Raw genomic sequence first — 20,892 nt, 5'->3', positions numbered from 1 at the left:
TAACTTTTATTAAATTATCGCACTTTTATTGCAATTTGAAGAGATCCAAAAATTAGACAAATCCACTAAAATCTATAATCGTTATTTTAATATTCCATAATTGGGTTATTCGTATTATTCCATAATTACTTTTCAATTATTTTACTGTTATTGCTTGATTACTTAGAAAATAAATAACTTTATTTATTAAATAAATACAAAATTAATTATCTCTTGCTGCAAACTATTTAACGCTTAGCAGAACACTTCTGAATTTTAATTAATTTTAGATAAATATAATTAAAAAGTGTTAACCAAATGAAAAGTAGAATTTTCAGTGGGGCTCGTTTGAACCTCTTAGCGACGCTCATATATGAGTGATATTCCCAAAAATATGATAATACCCCCGAATTTGTGAAAAGTTCGGGGGTATTACTTCAAGCTAGAATTAAGCAGATTGACGAAATACAGTAGCTGGGTCGAGACATTTAACTTAGAAACTTCCAACGGGAGAGCATCATTAGATACAATATAAAATCAATCGGTTCGTGTCCATGCGCCCTTGCGCGTAGCATGTGGTTATTATCACCGCCCTTTAACACCGGGTAGAAAGGGCCTGAGTTCGAATCCCGTCAATGACGTGAGGAATTTGTGGCTTCTCTCGCAACATGGCTGAGTTAATCAATCTCGGGCCGCCCTCACAGTAGCAGAATAGTTATAATCACCGGGTAGAAAAGGCCTGAGCTTGAATTCCTTTAATGACGCGAGAAATTTTTATGGACTTTCCTCACAAAGTGGCTGAATTAGTCTATCTCAGTCAATGATTTCATAGTTGTTTTTCTTCGGAAACTCGGGCTTTTCGTCCATAAAGCAGGTAAATTCACCATAGAATACACCCAATATATTTTACAAACACAAAAATATTGACTCTTCATAGACACTTAGCTGCTTTGAGGCTCAACGCATACCTAACCTAACCGTGCCACAGCAGAAAAATTGCAACACCTTAGATCAGGGATTCTTAACCTTTTGCTTTAAGCGAGAAAAATTTTGCAGCTTACAATACGTGCGAGCACCACATTAAAATAACTTTTTTTGCTTAAAGATTAATCTTTTTTTTGAATAATTTTTAGAAGTATTACGCATACAAGAATTATATTTCTCAATTAAAAATTTTGGGCGCTAATATTTATTACCTTATCAATGTGAATCTTTACTTTGAAGAGATGATGCTAAACCTTCAAAATTAATTTCTCCTTTATGAAGAGATGAAGCTAAACCTTTGAAATTAAGTTCTCCATTATGAAGAGATAATCGCAAATTTTCTTCCAAATGTGATGTCAACAATTTTGTCCTTTTTTGATATTGTTCATTAATGAGAAAGCACTTTAACATTTGTATGTTGATCCGAACATAGAAAGTAGTCTGAATCTCTTTTGTAATAAAGAAATTTTTTGCAGTCGGAAGAACTCTAGAATTTTAAAATAGTTTTGTGTTGGAAAAGAGATTTCAGAGCTAATGACGACTGCATATCAAAAAGTTCTAACTTGGCAGCTGCTACTTCATTTTGATTGAAAATTTGTTCCAAGTTACTGACTTCAAAATTTCTGTAATTTATCGTTAATTCAAATCTTGGGAGGTGCTCTTTCAAGTATTCAAATCTTTCTTGGAATTGGTCACTAAGGTCTTTAATTACATTCATTACAAACGTTGGGTACTCCCCAGCAGTTTTCTCCAGACATTTTTAAGAGTAGGAAAGCGAGGCAAATTTCCTTTTAAAACTTGATTCTGAAACACTTGAAGTTTTTTCTCAAATGCATTAATCTCCTCGTATAAAACTACCACAAATTTATCTTTTCCCTGTAGCCTCATTTAACTCATTTAAATGGCCGAAGATGTCAACCGTGAATGAAAGTGTAATCTTCAGTAAAAATTTCATTTAAAAGGGTTTTCTTTATTGCTTTCTATTAGAAAAGCTTTTAGTTTTTCATACACCTCCCAAATTCTGGAGAGCTCCTTTCCATGACTGAGCCAACGAACCTCTGTATGGGTAATAAGATCAAAATGGGGTACAGTACGTCAAGATTTTCCAAAAATATTTTTAGAAGTCGCTTATTTAGGGATTTAGCAATAAAATCGTTGACGACTTTAACAGTGACTTCAAGACATCCTATAATTTCTTTTTAATCTTTCATTCGTGGACACAAGGCCTCGATATGAATCAAACAGTGAAAATGCACAAAATTAGGTATCCTTTTATTTCTATTAAGATAAGCAATAAGGACTTTGTTTTTATCTATCATGGAAGGCGCACCATCGGTAAAAATTGATACCAAGTTTACTCAGATCAATTTTGTGCACTGTGATGAATTTCGTAAGTGCGTCACATCTTTTCCAGTTGTATGACAAGTAAGCGGCAAAATAATCAAAAACATCTTCACAGCTGCCATCATGTTGAATCAAACGAACAAAGCACATGAGTTGTGATATGCCCGAAACATCAGTCGACTCATCAAGTGCCAGTGAAAAAACTATACAACTTTCGATTCGACCTAATAATTCATTGAATATTACATCTGCCATTTTATGAACTCGATTAGCAACTCTATTATTTTTGGCAGAGCTAATCAAGGTAGCGTTGTTTGTCTGGTAAAACACTTCTAACGATTAAACTACACAATTTTTTTTATTATTTCACCACTAGTGTAAGGCAATGAATTCTTTGCAGTTATATTTGATAAAATAAATGAAACTTCATTCGCTAACCCTTCAGTACTATTAGCTTGACCCAAGTTTAAAATATTTTTCTGTCTTTCAAGTTTCATTTTTTCTTGAAGTTTAGCTTTTCTAATATCACTAAATTTGGGAAAAGCTTCATGAAAATTCCTATGGCATGTTTGGTAATGTCTTTCACAATTCAACTTCCGACAGCCAGCCAAACACGCCTGATCATCATCAGCCATTTTCAATCCACTGCAGGATGAAGGCTTCTCCAGCAACTTTCCAGTTCCTTCTGTTTTGTGCAATGGCCATCCATTTACTACCCACAAACTCATGAATTTCATCTGTCCATCTCCGTTGTCTTCCAGGTTTTCTCTTAGCTCCTCTTGGGTACCATTCTGTTATTTTCTTAGTCCATCTGTCATGTCTTTGAGCTATGTGTCCTGCCAAAGACCAGTTTAGTTTTGATAAGAATGTCCTTTACTTGAGTATGCTGCCTAATCCATGTGTTTCTCTTCTTATTTAACAGTCTGATTCTGATTTTCAATATAATTCCTTCCATTCTTCGCTGTGTAGTTCTCAGCTTCTCTTCCATTTTTTTGGTGAGTGCCCAAGTTTCACTTCCATAAGTCATGGTGGGAGTATACGTTGGTTCATTATTTTACGTTTCAGACAAATTGGGATATTGCTGAGAAACACGCCTGATACAATAAGCAAATTACACCAGTTCCACTACTATTATCTATTACCAAATAATCAGAGGACGGAAATGCATACTTTTTTAATTTTTTTGTTTCTTTGCATTTGAAACGTGTAGGTCTAAATCAGACGCTGCGAAGGTAGTGAGTGTTAATGCATCACTTTTTCCTTCATCATGGTTTTAAAAACTTATCCATTTTGAAAGGGTTTGTTAAATCTGTTAAAAGAAAATACATTTAAGCATTTGCACACAAAATTAAAGAATTTCTTATATAACACTTTCACCACCTTTTAAAGTCAGCACTGTACATATATATGGTACCTATTGCAGCAGCCAACTGAGTGAAACCAGGATGAAACCTGTTCTAACCTGTTAAAACTAGAAACTGAGAATTGCATGAAGAAGTATCATCGGTCTGTAACGACACCACAGAAAAAATGATCATACTCTCAAAAAAGTATTTTGTAAAAAATTTTTCTTACTAAATAAATGTAAAATTAACAATAATCAATAAGAAAAAATTTAAAGAATACCGCCAAAGTGTCAAACTTTGACCGTTTTTGAGATTAAAACGTCGCGAAATATATAATTTTCCTCCAATCACTAACAAAAGACAGGATTTTCTAGCGAAGAATGGTATGGATTTTTGTAGATTGTCGCAGAAAGTTGAGAAATAGAAAGCACATTTTTTAAATACAAAGATTTATATATAATTTTTTTAGCTTAAGCGAAGGTGCTCGCGAGCACCGATTTGAGGATCGGTCGCGAGCAAAATTTTATTTTTTAAAGAGCATAACGGTGCTCGCGAGAACCAGGAGTACCCCTGCCATAGATCAACGATGGCTGATGTAATCAGCAAATAGAAATGTCATGTCACTACTACCAGCAAAGCTCTGGGCAGATCGGGAAATTCACAGTAAGAGATCAGAAGGTACTCAGAGGAGTGATACTTTCACTCCTCGTGGAATATTGACAACCAAGAGTCCAGGGAAACCACAGGAGCTGATACTAAGTATAAGAACGGTATGTAGGATCTGCATTGCGTGACATTTTATGGCAGAGATGCAGCATACAAGCAAAACACAATTCAGAGTTGACTTAGTTGGTGCACAACCCATCGTAGTTTTTCCTTTGAACGTCGGAAAGCTGTGTTATGGAGTGACGAATAACGATACATGGTACTAACTCGATCGCCCATGTTCAGGCATATCACTTGAGTATCGCTTTCGTGGGGTGCACATGCCGTACACACTGACGTTATTACTTTGATTTATCTATGCTTAATTTGCATTGCATTACTCATACAGCACTCCAAACCTCCCAAAATCCGTCAATTTTCCAGCAGTTTTTAGACAAATGTGCTAATTCGGAAAACATGAAAAGCTGCCACATTTAGTTCTCGGTTAGCGTATTATAAATAAACTTGTTTATTCTCGATGCGACTTGAGAGATTTATCCTGTTTGCCCATAATTCCATATGTTCATGTGGAATTAGGGATAACTAGGATTTTCTGGCTTTGCAGCACACAATTAGTGCAAGTCTGTCCATTATCTCTTCAGTTATTTGTATTCATTGGCCAATTTTTGTTGTCCAGGCTGAAAAACTTTCCCTTCTCTCACTGAGATTAGCCAACTAATTATCGGTCTAATGCTCCGACTAATGCTCCGACTGAAGAGGCCTTTAAGAATTTCTCCAGTTTCCGACTGTATTCAAATAGATTTCTCCAAATAAGCAACAAGTAGCAAATCACTATTCACCAACTCAGAGTGATCAATTGCCACAGCAGCGCTTTAGATCTGATTGTGCAGAGTACAAATTTCACCTCAGAGTCCTAAACTTTTCGCACCTCAACAAGAAATTTGTTAAGACATGAAATTGTATGATTGATGTTCGTGAACACTTTTTTCCATTTATACTTCTAGAGATCTACATAGTGTCAGGAATTTGTACTACAGTGAAAATACAAGAACAGTGTAGTATTTAATACACCTAGGTTAGAACCACAGTCAGCTAAAACACATGCTACTTACCCTAGCTTTTGACCACTCGGCTTCGGCGGGGTAAGATTTGCGGATCATTCGTAATAAATGATTCGTAAAAAGTGAATTTCAGTGTTTCACTGTTTTATGTGAAGTATTAAGCTTAACGAGTCACTAAACACGTGTTCTGTTTAGTGAATTTTAGTGTTTAGAACGTTTTTGGTTTTCGTTTCTAAATGACATCGACAATTTTATTTGATCATATGCTGCTTAAAAGAAAATTAATTAGCCCTAAAGATTGTGGTCACTTAATTTTTATATAGACATGGAATTTCCCATGTACTCTACTTTGTCTTCATTTCGAAGAAAGAAAAAGGCTGCACTTGTACAATAAATTTCAGTTATAGAAATAGTTCTTTTTTTATTACTATAATATTACTCAAAATTCGAATAATTTCCACAACCGGTAAAGATCAGGTCCAGATATTGTCGAATAATGTAAGGTTCGATTATGCACATTAATCATGAATTTTATGCAGAAAAAACGACTTAAATCTACCGAATTCTGTCGATACTTGGTTTACATGAGCTAGTAAATCTATCTCCTCTGTATTATTATTCTGTTCTCATCCGTTATTGTTCTACATTCATAACAGTAGCTACGTGAGCCTAGGTCTAACTTTTGACTGCAAGCCGTGATCATATAAATAAATACATTTTCTGCTTATACTCCGGGACAACCACACGGTCAGAAGTTCACTAGGTGGAAGGAATGCAAGAAACAGCAGCCTATTTAGCAGTCACGGGCTTGAACCCCGGTCACTCAAAGCACGTGTACTTATATACCCTCGCCATTGACCACTCGGCTACGGCGGCGTGGCACCGTTCTTGTTCGGAAGTTACTCACGATGCGTGTTCTTCTCCATTCTACGCTACACAAAATATCGTCAAAATCAACGTTAATCAACAACCCATCGTCAAAACATCAACGTTCAGTTTACGATCGCCAAGTGAGTTGTGTGTTATGAAGTTAACATTCCTTTTTCCATATGGTTGTCCGTAATATGAATAAAAACCTATATATTTTTTTCCTGAATTTCGACAATCTGTGCGGCTATAAAAATCGTCCTCCCCACCAGGTGGAAACAGCCTCGCTTCGAATCCCATCTGTGGCTGAGTTAGTCGGTCTCAGGTGTGGACAATAAAGTTTTCTCCGCGTAAATTCGGGTTTTTCGTCCAGCAAAACAGGCAAATCGACTAAAGAACACACGCAATTTATGAACATAATGCACATGGGCTTATAAGTTCGGTCTTGGATGTCCTTAATATAGCAGCTTTTAATTTCATCACTATCAGCTGAGTAAAAGAATATAAATTGAAGTACGAAGCACCTTTTCTCCTGTTTTACTTATCATTAATGTGATGGCACTTGAACCGTTTCGCATTTTCAAATTTTATTCGCTTTTTCTTTGAAAATCCTCTCTTCTCCCCTTGTATCTTTATTTTACTTTTTATATACATTATGCATTGCACTTACCTCTTGTATACTATCGCTACGTTTTAATCCACATTTAGTAAGAGTGATAGTATTCGCCATATAGTGCAAGGAACTCATAGGTTCTTGCTGTACAGGCAAAAAAAGACCAAGTAGATAAGTACAAATTGTATGTTTCCCTCCTCATACAAGTAACTATCCAGTTGACCTATGAATTTATTCAAACTGTCAGCTTCAACTACCTGCGAGGGCAACTCATTCCAGCAATCGACGACTCGCTGGCTAAAAGAAAACTTCCTACAATCTAGTCTAAACCTCTTCCTTTGTCATTTAAATTTAATGACAAGTTCTTGAATTTTCTATAACAGTGAAAATTCTGCCTTCGTTCATTTTACTAATCCCTCTCAGAGCCTTATAAACCTCAATCAGATTACCTCTGAGGTTCCTGGTAGCCAAGCTCTGTAGTCCACATAATCGGAGTTTTTGCTAGTATGGTTGCCCTTTTGCTGATCTCACCGTGTGATTTGCCCGTCTTTGGACCCTTTCAAGAAGCTGAACGTCATTTTTTCTAATGAATTCTCTATACTTGAACGCAGTATTCCAAATGTGGTCATACAATTGCCTTTTACAGAGGGACTATGACCTCCCTATCTCTACAAGATAACGTTCGATAAAACATCGACAGGATACCATGGGTTTCCCCAGCTGCCTATTTACACTGTTCAGAAAACTTCATATCTGCCCGTATCGTAACTCCCAGATACCTTTCTTCCTCTACTGCTTTTAATTCAATTCTTCAAGTGTATAATTTATTTTGGAATTGTTCTTCCCCAAATGTAAGACCTTGCATTTTGCTGCACTAAATCTTAGATGCCACTTCTCTGATCATCTTTGGAGCCTGTTCGAGGCATCCTGAAGGAGCGCTGCTTGGTACTGATCATTAACGACTCTACCAATCTTTACATCGTCTGCAAATTTTGGCATCGAGCCTTCTATCCCTTCGTTGTATCTCATTTATGAAAATGAGATACAACAGTGGCCAAGAACCGATCCTTGAGGGGAGGCCCCACTCCTGACTTTACACCACTCTAAAGAATATCCATTAATCACAACCCTCTTGCCCTGCAGTCACCAAGAATTCCATCTTAGAATCTTACCAGTAATCCCAACCTGTTCGAGTTTATACATCAATCTCTCATCAGGTTCTAAATTTTATAAGTTTTGGTTCCACAATATTCCAAATTTTTCTCATTGTCTTGGAACATTCATACCTGTATATCCAGATGTAAACGGCATAAAATAAGTCGCTACCCTTTCTGAAGAATCCAAAGTGAAGATATCGTCCACAGCTTATACAAAGGAAGTTAGTGTACAGATTATTCTATAACGTATATTTTAAATCATGGGATTTATTGTTTTCCTGAAGGCTGAAAATTTCAGCCATTAGTCCGTAAAAACTCTACCTAGTCAAAAACTGTAACCGGGTTTCTCTAAGGAGAAATGTGCTAACATTAATAAGAATAAAAAGTGGTTTTGTTTCCGCCCCTCTGTCAGTAAACGCGAAATTAATTTCACTGCAATGTGTACTTCATTCCCATACCATCAGTTCAATGATCTGAAACGTGCCATAAGAATGCCTTCCTCATCAGCCATTTCACGAGTCAATCTTGCAAAAATTACGCACTTCAACAACCGATTCATTGTTTCTATTTATTTAAAGGGCATTAAAAGCGCTTGTTACTTTCAGCAAACATTCTCCCCATTTTAAAACGAAACAACCACTCATAAATTGGTGCACCGGATCACTGATGCAACACCAAATACTAGCTGCATCGATTGATTGGTCGCCGTCATTCTAATTTTCACATAAAATTTAATGCACATGCATTGCTCTGTCTCTCTCTGACACTATTCTGTGCATCACAAAAAAACTCTGGCTGGCTTCAGACGCTGAGCATGAATTGAAATGAGCTATAAAGAGAGCAAATGCTCTTGTATCCCAACCGAACTGTATGGTTCCAGGCTGGAACCATACAGTTCCGTTGGGATACAATAGTTTGCAATTCAGTATGTGATTATAGAGAATTTATGAATACAACTTAGATTTAAAAATATTAATTGCTTTTACTATAGCAATTTTAGGTAATGATTTTTGAACAATATTATGTTACTTTTTTCAATGCAGTTCATGTCACGTATAATATTTATATTTTAAATATTGTTGAAGTATAACAAAGTTCAAATGATATACATGAGAATACAGGCATAGCAAAATAAAAAGCCGTATTTTCTATCAGTCTAAAAATAATGTTGCAATTTTAACAAGGAACTCGCAACAGCTTACCGTTCTTTTCTTTCTCTTCACAAAAAATAAACGATATCTGTGAGAAGTATGCCCTGTTCGTACCTAAAATTGCTTACTTTGCAGGATCTGTCCACAGAAAAAGGTTTTCGCAGCACTCTTTGAATGTGGAAATCAATCTAAGGAATCTCATTTTTGCTCCTTTTTCTCTGCATCTCACTTTGATATAATGAGGTTGGTCTTTTCTATTATCTCTCTACCTTCTGGAAATTTTTCTCATTTCTACAGTATTATCTTTAAACCATTCTTTATTGTTCATCTTGTTTTTACTGGATGTTGAATCTAATATTTCAAAAAGATCCTTGGAAATAATATTTCATGTTTGAAGTATCCAATATTGCAATTTTATGATTTTTTATGCAACTGCACTAGTGTGCAAAACTTAAGGACCAACACTATTTCTAAAGGTTACAACCACAATCTTTACTTAAGGTACTCTTTACTGATGAGAGTAAATTCAGTCTCAGCAACGATTCTGGACGTCCTCTAATCTGGCTAGAGGTTGGCACAAGGTATTACCCCGCAAACATCACTGAAGAAAACATCACTGAAAGGGATCAATATGGCGGTCGAGGTGTTCTCGTCTGAGGAGGCGTTATCTTGTCTGGACGTACACAACTCCAGATACTGGAAGGCTGCACTGTAACCGGTGCACGCTACTGTTCCGAGGTGCCATTGGCCCAGAGTTCGTGTTTATGGATGATAACGCCACACCCCATCGCACTGCAGCTATGATATGCTTTTGGAAAGTGAGGACATTGTTCGTATGGATTGGCCTGCCCGTTATTTCCCCCAATACATGTGGGACGCTCTGGGAAGACGCCTAGCGGCACGTCCACACCCACCAGAAAATGGTGGTCCACACCCACAAGAACTTATCAACATTGTTCTAAGTAGGGACAGGCGATGCAAAGCCTGCATCGACATTAGGGGTGGCCATATCTCTTACTGAGGACCACTTCCCTGTTTCATCTTTGGCAGTGATGCATCTGTATCATGGCAGTCAGTGCTATGTTGCCATTTTTGAATAAAATCCCTCTGTACCGTTTTGTTTCCGTTGTTTCCTTCATTTCTGTACCTCACGAGGTTCCTTTGGAATGCTTTTCCCATATCCAGGCCACTTCTATGAGAAGCGACATGTGAAAACCTGACTGGTCCTTAAATTTTGCACACCAGTATATATTGCTTATTATTCATTTTTAAGTTTCATCATTAAGTAAATACTCGTAAGACAACAACTCTTTTCTTATCATACTTAGTTTCTTTTTATTCTATTAATATTTATGAAACTGGATGAAATTTCTGAAATAGAAAACTCATTGCGAAGTACTCAGTCTCGAGCTATTTTTTAAAGGGCTGGGGTTATTCCACGATATGTTTTGTGGACAAGTAGGGGACAGCAAAGCGCTTACGCTGGTGCAAATAGAAAGACTGTAGACTGTGAGTGAAAACAGCTATACACCCAATCAGGGTACAGCTCTTTACAGGGTACAATACACTATGGGTTAAAAATGACAAGAAAAGACAAAGAAAAGTGAACTTTCAATATTAAGACAGTAAAAGCAGTAAGGGAATAAATTAAAAGTAAAAAATTAAAATAATGCATAATAAAATTTATGATAATAAATATATATAAATAAAATGAACTAAACTACGACATAAAATAATATAAGTAAACTATTGTAAATCAAAATGGTTACATTTTGCCAAAAAAGAGAATTACCAAAATTCAGCTACCTGGTAAGCTCAATGGAAAAGTCTGCATAGCACTGTTCACCGACATCCAAGGAGATGATTGACGTAGTAAAAACTGCTTTCTGGATATCCATACACGCATGTGATGTCACCACTTTACTCTTCAGATTACCTTGGCAGCTGAAGTCTTCCTCGGGACAAGGAGTTGAAAAGTAATAGGCTGGTAGTAGGGATTGAAGGCAATTGTTAGAGACAAGGATGAAAGCTGGTACTGATGCAAATGCCAGGTTTAGCCGATTAGATCCTCTAGTTGATAAGTAATTTATGACATTAAAATTATTTTCCAACTTGTTTATTAAATAGTTGAGATAGAGAGATCAGAGTATATCACAAATTAAGAATGAGGAGAAAACTAGCTGATTGAAAAGAATAAGAGGAGTTGTAAAAGCAACTGCACTGGATGAATGTTTGATTATACCTAAGAGCTTAAAAGCATACGACACTCCACAGACTAGAAGGAAATCTGAAAGATAATTTAAAACATATGTACGTCAACAACGTACTCGGTTTTCAGCTTTATCATCAATGAATTAATCATAATGGATTAAAGAAATTTGCTTTCGTCCAGCGCTGAATCAACACTCATATTTAGGAAAGTTCAAAATCATGGAATTCTTGTGTGACCAATAGCGTTAACAGGCAATGCTGCAGTGAAGGACTATCACTTGAAATGGTGATGGCTTTATAGATTTTCAGTCAGGTCATCAGCACAGAGTTTCTAACCTACAAAGAGCTGAGGCACAATGACATCTACAAAACATGAAAAATAGAGGCTCCATTGAGGTAACTCTAGTGAACATCTGAAATGATTGGAAATGGAAAACATGTAAGAGTTATCGACGACAGAAGCCTATCAATTGATAGGAAGTACAAAATACAGTCGAGGAGAGAAGGAATATTCCAAAGGTCTTTAGCTTATGTGTTATGATATTAGAAATGACTTTTCCGATTGCATGGTCAAAATCTAGGAACGCAGCATTAACTGCTTTACTTTTGCCCATACAAATACTGATGTCATCGGTAAAGATGGCTAAGTTATGGAAAGGAACATATTCTACAGTTAAAATAAGAAAATAAATTCCTATAAACATCTTTCAAAATTCATTATTTCAGTGATATCAAAAATTCATAAATTACAAGCCATAAAAAGAAACCGAAATAAACGTCTAAAAGGGAAATATCTAACGCAACTGTTCAAATGAACAGTTGCATTAGATATTTCCACAGCACAACATTCAGCGTGACGTTGTAATTCCACGGAATCATGGATTCGTCGCGCTGAATGCGTAGAATAAACCATGGACAAAGTAATATAAAGATAACGTCGGGCCATCGTGGTGACCATTGTACAGAGACATTCCAGACCAATCCATCAATTATTGTATTCCGTATTTAAAAAAAAGTGTCATCACAGGAAAGTGTATTGTCGTGGATGAACCACCTTCTCTGCCAATTTTCAAGGAGTATGTCATTTAACAGTTCTCACAAACTGTTCCACAGATAAGGTTATGCCATTTCTGAAAGCCTTGTTGGTACAAGGCTTTCAGAAATTGTATTTCAACGTGATCACGTAAAAATTGCAAAATGAGCACTGACGCAAGTTTTTGCGTTTATTCATACCTCGTGGTAAAAATTCTTGTACAGGCCTACTATGAAATGAATAAAATTGCTCTTCATGTAATGTACTCAATACGCTTGCAAATGAAACATTTATCCGACCTGACAACTTTCTGATACTTTTGATAGGAGTCCCTTGTACAACACGAAGGATTTGCTCTTCAACATTTTCAGTTTGTCGAAATGTCTCTCTACCAGCGTTTACTAGTAATGGTTTCAGCGACCTGTTTCTCTGTCTCTCAACAGAAGCAAATGTTTTACGAAATCTGGTACTCGTCTAGTTGGAAATTTTTCGGTGTATCTGAAAACAGCAGCTGCGGAATTCTTATGACCCTTACCATAAATTAAAATCATAACCGGTTAATTCAGGTTTTTTAAACAGATTTGAAGTGCTTCCCATAATATCAGTTTAATAAATATCATAATAGGAAAACGTGGGCCAAGCAAGTGGAAAATGACTTGAGGAGCCGACGTCTCGACCTTAACCAGGCCAGGACTGACGCCATGGATCGTAAAGTATGGAAGAACATCAGAGCAAGTCCGAAACCCTGCGGCACCTACAGGTTGCGTGGCCAACCGCCTCCCCCAGCTGCCAGCTAAGGACCAAGAAGAAGAAGAAGAAGAAGAAATATTCTGTAAACAAAGACAGTCATTGTGGAACCTGAAACTGAAGTACGTTGACACCACCGGTAAGTGTTGTACCGCATTGGTTACTCACAGTTGACTGACTAGTATAATTCATGTAGTAGAGCACTATTCATATGTATGTTTTGTACTGTTCAAAGCCCATTTTACAGAGTCATATTTTATGATATATATAAATTTTAACATAAATGTTTGTCATTTAGACGGTTTCTAATTTATGATAAATGTTTAACAACTCGGAAGTAAAATCTTTCGAGCCCTATGTTGCTATATTTTTCCAGAGCAAAGATCCTCTTAGAAACTCGAATTAAATTAACTTGTTGAAGCCGTCGTGGAAAGCACAGTTGGTAGGATCGACGTCCTCTCCACACTCAGGCGGAAAAGACCTGAGTTCGAATCCTGTCGTTTTGAAAAAGACTCATAAAAATGGGTCTTTTTCACAACGTGGCTGAGTTAGTCGGTCTCAGATGATGGTTTTTTCTTCATGAAACTGGGGTTTTTCGTCCAGCAAACGGAAAATTGACCTCAGAACACACTCAATTCACAGACAATGTATACGGAGCAATATGGCTTAAGTAGCCGATGCTCCTAAAATCCAATAACAACAACATAACTTGTTGAAGCATAGTTGAGTTATGTAGGACCTATGCTAGGCTGCTATGTAGGGCCTTTGGCACCATCGGTTGGTTGAAACGATTATCGGGATGGTCGTTACTTGTTGCATATGCCACATCTCTTCGATCTCATGTCTTAGGTTCGTGTACTTCCTGAATTTTTCCTCATGGGTTTTCTGGAGATTGCCAGTGTTCAGTACAGCTATGTAAATCAGATAGGTAGCCTTTTCTTTCTTGTCCACAAGGATTATGTCCGGTCTGTTGTACGAGATTGTCTTATCCGTTATTATGGCGCGATCCCAGTACAGCTTGTGGGTTGGGGTCTCTAGTACTGGCTGGGGTTCGTACATGTAGTATGGTACACTTTCTTTGATCAACTGGTATTTCCTTGATACTCCTGATGTATTATCCTGGATACCTGGTCCTGTCTATGAGTGTACTCAGTCTGAGTGATCATCTTGCATCCCGCTGTGATGTGTTGGATCGTTTCTGAGTCAAGGTGGCATCGTCGACATGCGTCATCTGACTCCTTGGCGATGTATTTTCTATAGTTTCTGGTGTTGATTACCTGATCACTGATAGCGAGCATGAATCCTTCAGTTTCGGGGTAGAGCGTCCACTCGTGAATCAAGCATTGGAAGTCATTTTATCTATGTGATCTTGATGGAGATCATTGTAGTGTCTGCCATGGAGTGTCTTGTTTGCCCATCTTTCTAGCTTCGTTTGTGCCGTCTGGGTGGAAGAGAACCACTCGCTTAGGTTGAGTGCAGTATACCGCTTGTCTGTCTTCCTTATGGCCTGGTAGATTGCTGCTTTTCATTTCTGGAAGTAATCCTTCAGGTTATCAATCGCTGTTGTTTTCTGTTGCTCGATGAGGTCTATTAGACCCTTCCTCCTTCTTTCCGAGCTATTGTCAGTCTCTCCACCGCTGACTTCGGGTGATGTTGGCGCTCTTAGTGATCATTGTCCTTGTCTTTCTCATGATCTTTTCAAGCTCAGTGTACAACATAGTTAATACAATCTATGGTCCTGGAGTAGTATGTTAGCAGTGGGACTGCATAGGTGTTAGTGGCTTTAACTGTGTTTCCTCCATTCAGCTTTGCTCTGAGCATGTTTCATGTCTCTGATATTTTTCAGTCAGATAGGTCTTGAACTCCTTGTCCTCGAACTGCTGACCCTGCATCATCCCTAGGTATTTGTAGATCTTTCCCTCTGCCATGGCTTCCATCTCTTTAGTTTGCGCCAACTGATATCCCCTGATGCAACCGGTGTGTCTTGTATTTGTCTAGTCCAAATTCCATCCTTATGTCAACGTTGAATTCTTCAGTGATCAGGAGTTGCTTTCCGGTTGCTGCTTAAAGCTTGATATCAGATAAGAGAGGATGTACAGGTTTTTCCTTCCTTCTTTCAGAGTATATCTGTTGTTGAGCTGTTGTTAAATAGTGGATCGAGTGCCAGACAGAACCACGTAGTCTCGGGGCATCTCCCTGAAGGATTCCTCTCCTGATGGCGATAGGTCTGGTTGTGATGTTCTCGACCTTGATGGTGGTACTCCATATCTCCATGGTTGCTTCTAGGAAGTTTGTCACTGTCGGATTGACTTTGTAGATCTTCAGTCTTTATTAGCCAACTATGAGGCAGGGAGTCGAAGGCCTTGCGGTAATCGATCTAGGCCATGTACAGGTTGCGGTGCTTCTTGTAGGCCTGCCCCATAACTTCCGCATCAATGGTTAATTGCTTCTTGCATCCTTTGCTTATCCGTTTGAATCCCTTCTACTCCTCGACCATGATGCTATGGCTCTCCAAGTGGTCTGATATCTTTGTTATGCAGCTGGTCAGGATTTTGTACCACTGAGACTGAACTGCAGGAGTTTACTTTTAGCCAATGAGTTGTTAATTATTGAATAACTTACCTTCGTGGATAGTTGTAGCTGACAGTTTGGGAAATTTCAAATATCAGCTGGATAACCTATGCGAGAAGGAAAACTAGCAGTTTATATATTTTACTTTTTATTTTTTATATATGTTACTTTTATTTATTTTTATTTTCCTATTTTAATTTTATTATTTCTTTTTATTTAGTTATTCATTTTATTTTCTTTGTTTATTTTTTGGTAGTGCAGCAAAATAGGTGTAATTTCCTTGCATTATATGGCTACTATTAATACATTATGTGCATTTGTTTTTATTGTAGGCTGCAGCTCTTCAGTAATTATTCATCACATGTAGCTCTATGTATCGTGGAAGCACTTAAGGGTTGCCAATAACCGCTCACAGCTCCAAACTCAGATTCTTTAGGATCTGGTAACTAGCGATCTCAAGTGTGTGGGCAGTTGTCAGTTAGGTTTTCACGGCTATTTTGTTTCTGTGGATCTATAATCTCTGGATTTCCACGTCTTCAGCTCATTGCCAATTGTCAACTTCAGAATTATCCTTTCCCTCTGGAATTCTGTGAACTCTTTCGGTCTGCTCATCGTTCGATCTACACATTTTAAATAAATTCCAAAATAATAAGAAGGAAAAAAAGGCTTAAAGTGATGTATTATGAATCATTTTATTTCTAAGTAAATATATGCAAGTTTTATACGCAACTGTTCAAGTTGGCATCTCTGGACTTCTATACAGACTGTGGCTCGTCGAATATGTTCTAAAATTCCTGCAATAGTTTGAACGGTTTCACGTGGAACTTCACCTATTTGTTGTGGGGTTCCATCGAGCCTGAATGTCTGTTGTTACGTCATTACATAAAAAACATCATATTAAAAAAAAGTCATTACATTTATTTTTAATCTGACCGAGCAACATTACCACTTCGATCAATTGAAAGGGATAAACTGCATGGCGGTGGGACTGTTTGTTGGCAAATCTGCAATTGTTCCGCTGTATTCAACCAATATTTGAATTCTAATCCTTGCGACATGTCCAGCAGCAAATACTTTACTCGGGTAAAATTTATTCCGAAAAGTGGTGGTTTTATCTCAAATGAGATAAAAAAAAAATTGAGGCTTGATGAAACGACTACCAACAATGCTGCGCTGAACTGCATAAAAAATGTATCTTGATGAGACCTCGCCATTACAAGATGAGTATTTTTCGCCATCCAGTAATACACCCTATAAGAATTAAACAATGGACACTGCTCTTTGTGGACACATGTTATCAGCGGAGTTCCCCAGGGTTCGGTGTTGGGCCCATTGGTGTTGTGTATATTTGTCAATGATATTGATGAAAGTATATTAGGTTTAATGTCCAAGTTTGCAGATGATACAAATGTTGGCAGGATTGTTAACGACACTAAAGACAGTATGCTACTCCAACCGGATCTAGATAAGTTGGGTAAATGGGTTGAGAAGTGCAACTGAAGTTTAACATTAACAAATGCAAAGCACTCCATATGGCTAGCAATAACACTAGAGAACTATACCAACTGTGTGGTACTACACTCAGGGAAGTGGAAAAGACCTGGGGGAAATTGTGCAGTCAGATATGAAGTTTGCTGAGCAGTGCAGACGGGGTGCCAGGGCGGGTCATGGAGTCTTGTCAATGATATATAGGAATTTTGCTAGCAAGGTCAGGGAGGTGATTATCCCGTTGTACAAGGCAGTGGTCAGGCCACACTTTGAGTATCCTCATTTTGGAATCCTCATTTTTGGAAGGATGTAGAGTTGCTAGAATGAGTACAAAGAAGGGAAAAAGATTGGTGAGGGGAACAAAGGGGTGGTCTTACCAAGAAAGGCTTAAGTTCTGCAAATTGCAGCGCCTGGAGAGTAGGCACATGCGAGGTGATCTGATTAAGGTGTATAAGGCCTTGAATGGGTTGAGCAAGCTGAATGCTGATGGGATTCTACCTCTTGCTCAGATTAAGAAGCTGAGGGGGCATAGATTCAAATTGAGGAAAGACAGTTGTAGAATAGATGTACGGAAATGTTCCTTTTGCCAGCAGGTAGTTGATTGGTGGAACAGACTTCCATCTCTTGTTGTGGAAGTTGATAGCTTAAATATAAGGCTGAGCTAGACAGGCATTTGGAATGAATGGAGGGGTGAAATGGGGGGGAGTTTATTATTATTCTTTTTTTTTTTTTTTTTGGCTGATGCTGCATAAGCTTGCTTTCTTGCATCTTATGCCTCTGCTAATGCTAACTTACCTTTTGAAGAAATCCATAAAAATTCCTTACGCCATTGACGATAATCGAACTCAAGCCTTTACCACCCCGAGTGGAAGGAAGATGATTATATCAGTGGTGAAACCAGGTTGGAGCTGAAGAGGCTATAGTTCCCTCCTTTATGATCAAAATAATATGGATTTTTTTTTTCACTGCTTCATGATGTTTAAAGCTTAAATGAGTCTTCACACAATGCTTTAGTCCTTCCTTTTTAACTGATTTAGCCCCCTTAGAAAATCCTGGGACTACCACTGATCACTGTGGCGAGGTTAGTAGATTATGTGAGACTGCTACCCTCGCTTGAGACCGATTAACTTAGCCACTCTACGAAGAAGGCCCATAAATTCCTCGCGTCATTCACGAGACTCGAACTCGGGGAAGATGGCGATTGTACACATGAAAGCGCTATATCATGTTCTAACTGCATTATGTATATCTACCACAAAAAACAAGGTTAAAAATTGGGGATGGATAATTGATGGATGCTGACATGCTGTTGTTTCCTCCTCCCCTCCAAAAGTCTCAGTGTTTGTCACAGCTCGTTCTGATTTTATTGGAAGTTTGGTCTAGTTCCTAGAACTACATAAATAAAGCATCCACCTAGTTCTGAAAAGCAGTTTCCACCCATCGCAAGCAACTCAGTTGGACAGTTCATGTATTCGTTGAAAGTCTGTGTCAATAGTATGTAACTTCTATTATTAATATCTTCTCCATTGTTCAGCATAATATAATTCGACAATAACAAAGGACCTTGTAAAGGTTCTTTATTTATTATTATGAATTTTTTAAATGTCTTATTTAACCTTATTGTTTATTACTTAATAGTTTTGATTTTTAATTTAATTTTAATATTATCATAATTGACATCAAATGTTAATATCCTAAACTTGTAAGTCTCCTGGTCTGTAGCTGTGAAGGGTGGGTAATTTGTACAGAGCAGTATTGTTCAATGAAAGCTATTTAATTTTTTAAAAATGTTTCTTATATTACTTTTACATACGTCGACAATTCCGAATTGTCAATGATAAACAGACTAGGACATCGATGGCGAACTAATAGCACGCCCTCTGCGAGGGGTCCGCTTAAGAAAATATACCGGCACGCGGCCAGCCACTGCTTTGTATTATTAAAAAAGTATATATATATATATTTTTTGTTTGAAGACTGACTTGCCTATGCTTATCAGCAACATCTAGCGGTGAAACCATAGGAGTAATTTTGGATTGACAAAGATCTTTGTATTATTCCGCCACGATCACCAAGTTAGAAGAGTTTATAATCAAGCTGCTAGAACCACGGTCTACTCAAAGAGTGCTACTGCATTCTTGCTCTTGACTACTCAGTTATGCAGACCTCCTCAGTAGAAACTTTAAAGTATTATCTACCTTTTTATCTAATTTTAATAAAGACCATTTACTATTTTTTTTTCCCTGTAGCATGCAAAAATTATTTTTGCTTTAGTATATTTTTTGCAATTAAAAAGGACCTTGTATAGGTTCCTTCCTTTTTGGTTTGGAGTAATGCAGCAAAACCAGAAACATCATTTCATTTTCCTTCAGAAATCTATGTACGAAGTACAATGTGTGGCCACTTTATTAGGTACACCTACCGAATAGTGAAGTTAACTCTAAGAACCTACCTAATAGTGAAGTTAACTCTAAGAACCTACCTAATAGTGAAGTGAAGTTAACCCTAAGAACAGAACAGCCTGAATTCGAAGTGGCATGGACTCAAGGCGCAAAAATATGCCACGGATTGCTGGCTCCGTTGATTTAATAGCTTTATAGAATTGTTAAAAATTGGATAAGAGTAGATCTCTATTCCGAAGAGCTATTTCTGCCTCATCCAACAGGTACTCAATTGCATTCAGATCTGGTGACTGGGACGACGATCACTGTAGGCTGAATTCAGCCTTATGTTCCTGAAATCAGCTCTATATAATTTCGGGGTTGAAGCCCGGTCCACTCAAGAGCCCGCGACTGCTAAATACGATTAACGTTTGTATTGATTGATTTATTGTAAACTCCATTGACCTGGTGGTCTTGCTGGAGAATAAGAACTCATTTGCAGAGATATATTTCAGCCATGAAGAGACGCACAAACTCAAACAATTTCCAAATACGTGTGGTATCAAGGGGACCCAATGTGCGCCATAAAAATATTCCTCACACCATTACACTGCACCCACAAGCGTGCACCATTGAGTCCTTACAGAATATGTCCAAAGACTTATGCTGTTTTTATCATTCTGGTGCGAAGTGCGAAACAGCAGGAACCGGATTCGTCAGCAACCAGGCAACGTTTTTCTAATTTTCTACTGTTCAGTGTTGGTGTTATGGGTATTTGCTGACAGGAGTGGAATCCGGTTTAGTCGTTTATCTGCGATACCCCATCAATGACTAGAGATACTACAAATTGTGTGTTCTGAAATGTGTCCGTAGTTAAGAGTACCATTGTACTGGACTGATATTTGAATGACTGTAGCTTTTCTGTTACCCTGCACAAATGTTATCAGCCATCATTCGCCTTTTGCATAAACGAGCTGTTTTCAACTACAAAATCGCCGTTGCCAGATGTTATTTGACCAATCTCGGTACACGGAGGCACGGTCGTATGTGAAAACCACACCATGATTTTACTTTCCAAGTCATCAATACCGGCGCGTCTGGAGCTGAGTATCATGCCATTTGAATCTTTAGACTTACCCGTTCTCGCCCTGAATTCTGCACAGACCAACAAATGGCAAATACATGGCGAGCAGGTTCGCCCTCAAAGGCAAACTGGGAGCTCTTTCGAGAACAATCGATCCACAAAGCACAAGCATACGAGGAAGTGACCGGATGGGAGAGTGACAGGATGCA

This window comes from Mastigoproctus giganteus, chromosome 5 (genome assembly GCF_048544385.1).
Source record: "Mastigoproctus giganteus isolate SK-2022 chromosome 5, ASM4854438v1, whole genome shotgun sequence".
NCBI classification, from domain to species: Eukaryota; Metazoa; Arthropoda; class Arachnida; order Uropygi; family Thelyphonidae; genus Mastigoproctus; species Mastigoproctus giganteus.
This window is presented reverse-complemented; position numbering follows the sequence as displayed.